The following is an 11,959-nucleotide window of genomic DNA, read 5'->3' on the forward strand; positions in this document are numbered from 1 at the left end:
CCCTCCTCCAATGCCTATAAATACAGGAGACCTCCAACTCATTTGCACACACATCAACTCACAACTTCTCATCTCTCCTCTCCTCATTGGTTCCTACAAATTACAGTGTCTCTTCACATGTGGGCTGGAAAAGAAGGACAAAATTTCAGGTGGACGAAATCTGAAGCAGGCTGCAAATTTGACCAACTTTGACCAGCGTTGACTTTATCATTCTGGGCTAAATTTTGGTTCGAACTTTTCAGGGAAATTGCATATTTTGACCACAGTTTGACTGAGTTTGCCTTCATGTTTTAACTGTCTTTGAGTGTGGAAATTTTGTTTTTCAGAGGCCAACCTGACTGGCACTAAGACCAAGAAAATCTGGGCAGTTTGACCAAGTGTTGACTTCAGACTTTGACCATAGGAAATTTCAGACAGTCACAACAGTTTTATCTCTCTACTTTCACTGATTTTGGGCTAAACTTGACCAACATCTTCTTTGACAAAGTTAATTGGAGGGTTGACCATTGACTGTTATGGACTGGTTATGGCAGACTTTGACTGCTGTTGACTTGGACAGAATTGCATATTTGAGACAGTTGACCAGATTTGACTCTTGTTGACAGATATTGCTCATTGTACTCTCTGCTGAACATTTTATGACAATCTAATAGAAGAATTACAAAGGGGTTTCCCCCTTGTGGAGTTTTTTCCCTGGTCTTTGACCAAACCGGTGTCTCTTGTTGATGTGTTGATTGTCTCCTATTTGTCATTGCATTTACTGTGGTATCTTCAATTACTGTGGATGAATGGAAGAATTAATTACTGTAGAAAAGATTGCTAATTCAATAATTGAATTGCGCTAAAGTAATTGATACTGAATAGAGCAGTGTAAGAATTAACAAGAGCTAATAGCTTGGGCACACTATTCTAGGCAGACAGTAGAAGAGAAAAGAATATAATCCAAGTTTTGAGAGATTTAGAATGTTTGTCAGATTCGTAGCTCTAAGGTCTTTTCATAGAAAGTATGAATCTACTCATCATGTATTGATGATATAATCTCATTGGTCAACTTTTTTGTTCATTCATAGGCATTATGGTGACTCCATGAATCTGTTAAATGTAAAGGGAAATGAAAAGCAATAAACAGAAAAGGATTTACATTTGATTTCAATCTTTTTGGGTTATGTACTTGTCATTTGTAGTAGTCTGTAGAATAGGCATTTAACAATGGGGCATAAAGACCTCCCTTTCTTAGACTATTTATCATCCACCTTGCGTTCATAGAAATGCATTAAACAAAAAAGTAGTTATATGTGATGTGGTGGACTACATTACCTAGATTTCCAGTGCTACACATTCTTCAGGCCAAGATATACAGTAGGCACCTTCATAAGTGGTATTTACAATTCGTCCTTTAGAATCACCAGCTGAAAATCAATTTGTATAAGCTATTTCTTTACAGCTGTAGTCTATCATGGATTCCCACTAACAGATTCATAGGCATTAATGTGACTCCATGAATCTGTTAAATGTAAAGGGAAATGAAAAGCAATAAACAGAAAAGGATTTACATTTGATTTCAATCTTTATGGGTTAGATTTCCAGTGCTACACATTCTTCAGGGCAAGATATACAGTTGGCACCTTCATAGGTTGTATTTACAATTCGTCCTTTAGAGTCACCAGCTGAAAATCAATTTGTATGAGCTATTTCTTTACAGCTGTAGTCTATCATGGATTCCAACTAACAGATTCATAGGCATTAATGTGACTCCATGAATCTGTTAAATGTAAAGGGAAATGAAAAGCAATAAACAGAAAAGGATTTACATTTGATTTCAATATTTTTGGGTTACGTACTTGTCATTTGTAGTAGAATAGGCATTTAACAATGGGGCATAAAGACCTCCTTTTCTTAGACTATTTATCATCCACCTTGCGTTCATAGAAATGCATTAAACAAAAAAGTAGTTATATGTGATGTGGTGGACTACATTACCTAGATTTCCAGTGCTACACATTCTTCAGGCCAAGATATACAGTAGGCACCTTCATAAGTGGTATTTACAATTCATCCTTTAGAATCACCAGCTGAAAATCAATTTGTATGAGCTATTTCTTTACAGCTGTAGTCTATCATGGATTCCAACTAACAGATTCATAGGCATTAATGTGACTGCATGAATTTGTTAAATGTAAAGGGAAATGAAAAGCAATAAACAAAAAAGGATTTACATTTGATTTCAATATTTTTGGGTTACGTACTTGTCATTTGTAGTAGAATAGGCATTTAACAATGGGGCATAAAGACCTCCTTTTCTTAGACTATTTATCATCCACCTTGCGTTCATAGAAATGCATTAAACAAAAAAGTAGTTATATGTGATGTGGTGGACTACATTACCTAGATTTCCAGTGCTACACATTCTTCAGGCCAAGATATACAGTAGGCACCTTCATAAGTGGTATTTACAATTCATCCTTTAGAATCACCAGCTGAAAATCAATTTGTATGAGCTATTTCTTTACAGCTGTAGTCTATCATGGATTCCCACTAAGCTTGGATATTGACATGTAAAATGTCAGAAAGGGTGATTTTTCTTTTCAAATATGGCAAAACAAGATTTTCACAAACCAACATGAAGGATGCATTTCATAATCCCTTCTATTTTTATCAATAATGTTTTAGGTCATACAATTCAAAATTGCAACATATAGAAGGTTAAAAAGTAAAAAGTGTTGAGTACTAATTGTGTTGTCCTGTTCGTTACATAATTGCATTGTCAAAAAGATTTTGATCAATAGGTTACAATGACCAGTAAAATAATAGCTTTAAAACTTGAGGCTCTTATGGATTTGAAAAAAGTTTCCCGACGGGCTATTCATGTAACAAAAAGCCTTAAATGCCTCAAAAGTTGAATTAAGAAACAAGCGGATTACTACAATTTACTTATGTACTACTAATTAACAAAAACCTTAACAATGGTTGTGTGAAGGCAATTAAAATTTTAAGTACTTTAGTTTAGCTTAACCATTTGTGCATAAAAGGTCCTGCAGGACCAGCCACAGAAATTATGATTCTGGTGTAAGATGTGGCACATACCTAACAAGTGCAGCCACACAACATAACATACCTGATAACCTTCAAGACCCATTTTGTCCAGCAACTTTTTGTTTGCAGTCTTCTCATCATAGCTACAACAAGAAAACTACCAAAACCAGATTTTGGTATTTTAAGCTGATAATCTGAATCAAGCATTAACCCATCATATATTGAATGATTTACTTACCTTCCATCAAGCACACCTGGAGCAAGAATACCAAAACGATCAAGAAATTCATCAAATGTTCGTCTTGTTGGATACCCAGCACAGCTGATTCTAATTGCCTCCATAACACCCTACAAAATAGTTGACTTTGTTAAAAGGAAATTCTATATTTCTCTGAGTCAACCTCAATTAAAACTAAAAATCTTATACATTGTCCATGTAAATATGCCTGCTCTTCCACTATCAAAACATTTAGAGCTTCAAAAAAATTAAACAAATATTAATCGATCCTCACTCCACAACGTAGTTGTTGCAAGACATTGTGATTCTCAAAAATGCCTGGCTTCAGTAAACTGTTTGGTTTAACGCATCTTATGTAATGAGGCTCTGTTGAGCTCAGTGTTTCCAGAAGAGATTGCAGTTGTTGCTGCACAAAAAGTAACCAAAAGCACAAGTCAATAACATGAATATATCAGATATTGAGATGACATTACATGACAATTTAAAAAATGTACCCTACTAAGGATGTGTCGTATAATTGAAACAGTAGAGTCCTTAATGTAAGCCATTATATATTTGAGATAATTTGTATCTCCTAGAATTATCTTCACGTTGCAGGTCTGCAGGGATCATGTCATTAGTGCCCATCTGGTGGACCCACTGGGGTCGTACAGAATGGCCCACTATTTTTTTCAAGGGGGTCAAATTGCATATATGTGCACACGCACACACATATGGATGAATCTGTGTGGACCCACATTTCCTTCTTGTAGGTTCACCATAAGGGCCTAGATGGCTTGATGCATATATATTCACATGACTTGAACATCACAGGACTGCAAGCCAGATAGGTCACAAGGAGAGAAAAACAAACATAAACATATAACATAGAGCATCATCTCATGTGAATTGTTTGACAAGAGCCTGCATTAGTGTCTACTGTCTATCTATAAGTCATTATATAATTCAGGTTAGTTGTGTGTCCTTGGGCTGATCTATGTGCCTACGAGGCCTACAAGGGTTGTGTTGTGTAAGCCCATGGACTCCACAAGGGACATGCCATGCACCATACAATATTTTTAAAAGGAAACCAATAGGACGGGTGCACATTTTACTATTTACTGTATAATATACGTATCAGTGTCCATAATAAATCCAAGATTTGACACATGATAGCAAATCAAACTAAACCATTCTTAGGAACTAAATAACACAATAACCGAGAATACAAGATGAGTATCACGCAAAAAATATTCCAGCAGAAACTAAAGATAAGGTGAGAACAAAAGCTTAACAAATGTGACTGCAGTGTCAGTAGAAGGAATAATGTTTAATCACGCATTAAATACAACACTATAAAAGCATACCTTAAAGCGAGTGCCAATAGAGGAGAATTTAGATGACTTAGAAGACTCCTCAGGGAGAGGAGGAAAGAGACCCGCAACAAAAGAACAGTTTGAAGCATTTAACAGAGCTTGATGTTCTGCAACAACATAATCTTTATTCTTGTCAATGAACAAATCGGTCTGATATGTAACCTGCCAAACACATATCAAAGAAGATGAGCATTTTCAAGATATTGTGGCCACTGTGCATCAAAATACAGGGATTGTAATTAAACATCTAAAGGAATCAGTTTCTCACATCACCAGCATAATGACCAATAGTGAAATCTGTACGAGAAAGTTTTGGTTTGCTGAAGCGTTAGTGATTCTTAAACGTTTGATAAAGCTTTTGCGAAAATGTTTCATGAGTTGATCTTGGAAACATACTCCAAGGCCAATGGAAAGAGAGCGGTTAGTCTTTATTTGAATAAGAAAGATATTAGTTACATAAAAAAACTCAATAGAATTCTGCATTTTCCCCTTTTTGCATAAGTTATTAGTGACATCAAAGCTTCCCTACCTAAGTCTTCATCTGTCCAAATTTGAGTGATCTATTAACAAATCTTGTTTATATTAATTATGCTTTCACAGGTCATCACTAAATACAAAGAGATTTTATGGAAAAACCCTGTGTCAATTTTTGTTTATCTCAATGTTTCAGGTTGTATTAGATTAATCCATATTCAGGAGATATTCATAAAGGGTGATCTCACATGGAAAGACCAATACTAAATAGTAGTTTCATAAACACTGATTTATCAATAGAACTGAACCAGGATCACCCTTTGATGAATATCTCCTGAATATTAAGTGGTGTGTTATTTGTAAGAAGTTTAAATAACAATTTCCAAACCTCAATCAATTTAAAACCATTCTCATGGTTCAAATTATTGGGAAATTTATCAATTTCTTTGGTTCTAGTGATCCACTTCTGCAACAATCTTAGCACTGTCTAAGCATATATGAGATTTACATTTCTGAGAGTGCTCAGCTTATGCATATTTTTTGATACATTCATGTAGCATATCTAGATTCTACACCATGCTATTTTAACCTGATTTTCACAGAATAACCAGTTTCTCCAATTTAAACTTTACCACAACCATAGGGAATCACCATGAAAGTCAAAGTGGACTTAAAACAGATTCTCACCAAGTTTGTGATGCTTTTAATAACTTCTATGGACTCATCTACCATAATCTGTGTTTAGAGACAAAATCAAAATTGACCAACACATCATTCTTTTCTACTTTCACATTTACAGGAACTCTGTGCAGGCCACTTAGTTAAACCCTAGCATGGTGTAACCACTTTCAAAGCAACCCAAAAGCTGTTAATTTTTGGCAGCTCAGTGACAAACTCCAACCATAGGACTAGATTCCTCTTTTCGAGAAGACCAATGTTGACTTTTGAAGCACTTGATTTGGAGAAGGGAAAGTGGATTTTTGAAGTGAAGTCCACAGTTGCACAAATTGTCAAGTCAGCCTAGAGAGACTAATTAGCCCTCCTCCAATGCCTATAAATACAGGGGACCTCCAACTCATTTGCACACACATGAACTCACAACTTCCCTGCCTAAGTCTTCATCTGTCCAAATTTGAGTGATCTATTAACAAATCTTGTTTATATTAATTATGCTTTCACAGGTCATCACTAAATACAAAGAGATTTTATGGAAAAACCCTGTGTCAATTTTTGTTTATCTCAATGTTTCAGGTTGTATTAGATTAATCCATATTCAGGAGATATTCATCAAAGGGTGATCTCACATGGAAAGACCAATACTAAATAGTATTTTCATAAACACTGATTTATCAACACAACTGAAACAAGATCACCCTTTGATGAATATCTCCTGAATATTAAGTGGTGTGTTATTTGTAAGAAGTTTAATCAATGGTTTCCAAACCTCAATCAATTTAAAACCATTCTCATGGTTCAAATTATTGGGAAATTTCTCAATTTCTTTGGTTCCAGTGATCCACTTCTGCAACAATCTTAGCACTGTCTAAGCATATATGAGATTTACATTTCTGAGAGTGCTCAGCTTATGCATATTTTTTGATACATTCATGTAGCATATCTAGATTCTACACCATGCTATTTTAACCTGATTTTCACAGAATAACCAGTTTCTCCAATTTAAACTTTACCACAACCATAGGGAATCACCATGAAAGTCAAAGTGGACTTAAAACAGATTCTCACCAAGTTAGTGATGCTTTTAATAACTTCTATGGACTCATATACCATAATCTGTGTTTAGAGACAAAAGCAAAATTGACCAACACATCATTCTTTTCTACTTTCACATTTACAGGAACTCTGTGCAGGCCACTTAGTTAAACCCCCAAGGCATGTTCTATGTTGAGCACTTCATAGACGTGAGGGAACATGACAAGTTGCTGGTAATCAATGTAGAGTATCTCTTGGCACATTTTGTTCACAAAAGTAAGGTTCCTTCTGCTAATGGTAACTTGTATGTGGATCCCTATATTGTGTTTGATATCTTTCGTAACTTCATTAGAAAATGAAATTGTAGGACAATACATTGAGTCTCAGATTGTTTCAAAAATGATATATAGCATTGGTAAAACTTTATGGTTTATCACATATTCCTTTTCAGATCTAACAGCATGTTAAAAAGACATCAAAGAGACACTCAGTAAGAAAGCAGTTCATGCAACCTTACTTGATTTTGTATGTGTTAAGCATTTACTCCCAGATTTAATATACTGAAAATGAGGAATTAGAAGCAAGAATAACATAACAGAAGTAACACCAGTGTTGCATTCTTTAAAAGATCAAAGTCCTGCTTTGAATGGGTGGACTTCTGAATTTTTTCTAGGGTTCTATGACTTTTTGGAAGAAAATCTGCTAAGAGTTATTGAGGAATCAAGAAATTAAGCTTTGGGTGCCTTAAATACTACTTCGCCTTGCTTCGAAAGGAAAATGAACAATCTTTTTTTGAGAATTAGAGATTCACATTTCTAATAGTCATTCAGGATACAAAATTATAATAAAAATTCTAGCTAATAGACTAAAAAGGTCCATTTTCAAGATAATATCAAAAGAATAGTTTGGTTTTCTTTCATAACAAAGAAATCCAAAAGGCAATGAGAGCAGCATAAGAAGGATTGCATACTATAAGGGTAAAAAAGATTGCCAACCGTTGTGATGAATTTGGACATATTGTTATAACTTGGATAAGGATTTCAACAGTTAATTGGATCATGTACGAGATTTCTTCAGCATCTTTTTTAATCATGATTAATGGCTGACAACAGCATAAGAAGGATTACATACTACAAGGGTACAAAAAATTTCCAACCATTGTGATGAATTTGGACATATTGTTATAACTTGGATAAGGATTTCAACAGTTAATTGGATCATGTACAACATTTCTTCAACATATTTTTTAATCATGATTAATGGTTCTGCCTCCAGATGATTAAGGGGTAAAAGAGGGCATCAACTATCCCCCTTTTCATAGACCAATTAGCCTCACAATATGATATATCTCATGGGATGCTCCATAAGTTAATACCCTTGTAATTGAAGACGGGGATGAAGAGAAGCTGAATCACCATCCTTGAAGATGAGGATTATGTTTTTAGAAAGTTTTTGGAGACTCAACCAAGTATTTATGGGTATGACAACACCATTGAAGTTGATGTGGATAGAAGGTTAGATGTTGGACATAAAATTCTTAACGAATACTGGATGAATTTTTAGTGTGAACCCATTTTTGACGATGAATCAGAGATACAACATATTCCTAAGGACCAAAATCCATGTTCTGAGTCTAATAGCAAGAAGGATGTTACTATGGATTATCACGGTGCAGGGGTAGTTTTGCAGAGGATTAAGCTTTGGTTAGCAGAGGAATGTGCTGAAACTGCTGAACAATATCTAGCAGATCGTGAAGGATGGATGGAAGCCTTAGTCCAAGAGGTTTAAGATGGAGAGTTGGCTGGCAATTTTTCTCACATGTTCAAAAACCATGTGCGAGATAACAGAGCAGGACAGTGCAAGGTTTAGAACTTGGGAAATTATAAATGAATGTGTTAAGCATTTACTCCCAGATTTAATATAGCAAAAATGAGGAATTAGAAGCAATAATAACATAACAGAAGTAACACCAGTGTTGCATTCTTTAAAATATCAGTCCTTCTTTGAATGGGTGGACTTCTGAATTTTTTCTAGGGTTCTATGACATTTTGGAAGAAAAGTTGTTGAGAGTTATTGAGGAATCAAGAAATTAAGCTTTGGGTGCCTTAAATACTACTTTGCTTTGCTTCGAAAGGAAAATGAACAACTTCTTTTTGAGAATTAGAGATCCACATTTCTAATAGTCATTCAGGATACAAAAATTATAATAGACATTCTAGCTAATAGACTAAAAAGGTCCATCTTCAAGATAATATCAAAACAACAGTTTGGTTTTCTTTCATAACAAAGAAATCCAAAAGACAATGAGAGCTGCATAAGAAGGATTGCATACTATAAGGGTAAAAAAATTGCCAACCATTGGGATGAATTTGAACATATTAATATAACTTGGATAAGGATTTCAACAGTTAATTGGATCATGTACGGCATTTCTTCAAAATATTTTTTAATCTTGATTAATGGTTCTGCCTCCAGATGATTAAGGGGTAAAGGAGGGCATCAACTATCCCCCTTTTCGTAGACCAATTAGCCTCACAATATGATATATCTCAGGGGATGCTCCATAAGCTAATACCCTTGTAATTGAAGATGGGGATGAAGAGAAGCTGAATAACCATCCTGGAAGATGAGGATTCTATTCTTAGAAAGTTTTTGGAGACTCAACCAAGTATTTATGGGTATGAGAACACCATTGAAGTTGATGTGGATAGAAGGTTAGATGTTCGAAACAAAAAGCTTAAGAAATATTGGATGAATTTTTAGTGTGAACCCATTTTTGATGATGAATCGGAGATACAATATATTCCTAAGGACCAAAATCCATGTTCTGAGACTAACAACAAGAAGGATATTACTATGGACTATCAAGGTGTAGCGGTAGTTTTGCAGAGGATTAAGGTCTGCTTAGCAAAGGAATGTGCTCAAACTACTGAACAATATCTAGCAGATCGTGAAGGATGGATGGAAGCCTTAGTCCAAAAGGTTTTAGATGGAGAGCTTTTGGACCAGTATTGCAGTGATCTCACAATATGATATATCTATCTCTCTGGACATTGATTGTTTGTTCAACTTAATACCAACTAATTTGATTTGAATGTTATTGCATATCCCTCATATCCCTCTGTTCCAGGAAAACATATCCTACTATTGTCTGAAGAAGGTCTACAAACCCAGATAATAAAAAACAAAACTTTGGCTGACAATTTTCCTCACATGTTCAAAAACCATGTGCGAGATAACAGAGCAGGACAGTACAAGGTTTAGAACTTGGGAAATTACAAATGATGTCATTAACATTACTCCCAGATTTAATATAGTGAAAATGATGAATTAGAAGCAAGAATAACATAACAGAAATAAGAGCAGTGTTGCATTCTTTAAAATATCAGAGTCCTACTTTGAATGGGTGGACTTCTAAATTTTTTCTAGGGTTATATGAATTTTTGGAATAAAATTTGTTGAGAGTTATTGAGGAATCAAGAAATTAAGCTTTGGGTGCCTTAAATACTACTTTGCCTTGCTTCGCAAGGAAAATGAACAATTTTTTTCGACCATGGTTGACCATGCTTAACCACGGTTGATTTTCATATCACCACAATCTTTGTGACAATGCAATGTTCGACCATGGTTGGCCATGATTGACCATGGATAACCATGGTTGAAAAAGGTTTACCATGGTTGACCACTAAAATAAACACTAAATATTATAAATGCTAAAATAAACATGGTTGATTTTCATATTGAGACAATCCTTGTCACAATGTGACGTTGGACCGTGGTTGAGCATGCTTGACCATCATTGATTTTCAAACGAAGAGAATATTTGTCACAATGCGACATTGGACCATGATTGACCATGGTTGATTCTCATATTGAGACAATATTCTTCACAATGTGATGTTGGACCATGGTTAACCATGATTGATGTTATAAACCCAAGGGAATAATAAACCATAGGGATTAATAATAAAAACCCAAGGGATTGAGATTATAAACCCAAAAGATAAAAATTATAGACCCAAGGTATATAAAAATTAAGATAAATATTATAAACCCTAAAATAAACATGGCTAACCATGGTTGATTTTCATATTGAGACAATCCTTGTCACAATGCGATGTTGGATCACATTTGACCATGCTTGACCATGATTGATTTTCATATCAATACAATGTTTGTCACAATGTGATGTTGGACCATGGTTGACCATGGTTGATTTTCATATTGAGACAATCACTGTCACAATGTGACATTCGACCATGGTTGGCTATGATTGATCATGGTTGACCATGGTTGGCTACGATTAATCATGGTTGACCATGATTGATGTTATAAACCTAAGGGAATAATAAACCCAAGGGATTAATACTATAACCCCAAGGGATTATGAATGCAAGGGAATAATGTTAAACCCAAGGGACTAATATTATAAACCCAGGGTATATAAACCCTAAGATAAATATTATAAACACTCATATAAACATTGTTGACCATGGTTGATTTTCATATTGAGACAATCCTTGACATAATGCGACATTGGACCATGGTTGATTTTCATATTGAGACAATCCTTGTCATAATGCGACATTAGACCATGGTTGACGATGCTTAATGATGGTTGATTTTCATATCAACATAGTACGTGTGACAATGTGACATTCGACCATGGTTGAATAATATTAAACCCAAGGGATCAATATTATAAACCCAATGTATATAAACCCTACGATAAATATTATAAACAATAAAATAAACACAATTGACCATGATTGATATTATAAACCCAAGGGAATAATAAACCCTAGGGATTTATACTAAAAATCCAGGGGATTATAAACCTAAGGGAATAATATTAAACCCTAGGAATATGAATCCTTAGATTAATAAACCCAAGAAATTGATATTATAAACCCAATTGAATAATAAACCCAAGGGATAAAACATATAAACCCAAGGTATATAAACCCTAAGATAAAGATTACAAACCCTAAAATAAACATGGTTGAATTCCATATTGAGACATTCCTTGTCACAATGTGACATTGGACCATGGTTGATTCTCATATTGCGATAATATTCGTCACAATATGACATTGGACCATGATTGATATTATAAACCCGAGGGAATAATAAATCGAAGGGATAAAAA

General features: G+C 34.7%; 1 long non-coding RNA gene across 1 annotated transcript; it reads right to left on the minus strand.

The window, feature by feature from the left end:
- Positions 1 to 3,129: 3,129 nt before the first annotated feature.
- On the minus strand, positions 3,130 to 5,012 carry LOC149143185 (uncharacterized). Its single transcript, XR_016264185.1, has 5 exons — positions 4,895 to 5,012; positions 4,618 to 4,788; positions 3,546 to 3,677; positions 3,272 to 3,381; positions 3,130 to 3,176 (listed from the first exon to the last, which is right to left on the minus strand). It is a non-coding gene; the product is annotated as an uncharacterized LOC149143185 (long non-coding RNA).
- Between the last annotated feature and the right edge of the window lie 6,947 nt (positions 5,013 to 11,959).

Source organism: Pinus tabuliformis, chromosome X (assembly GCF_031772625.1).
Source record: "Pinus tabuliformis cultivar Carrire ecotype Pingquan chromosome X, CPIR1, whole genome shotgun sequence".
NCBI lineage: Eukaryota > Viridiplantae > Streptophyta > Pinopsida > Pinales > Pinaceae > Pinus > Pinus tabuliformis.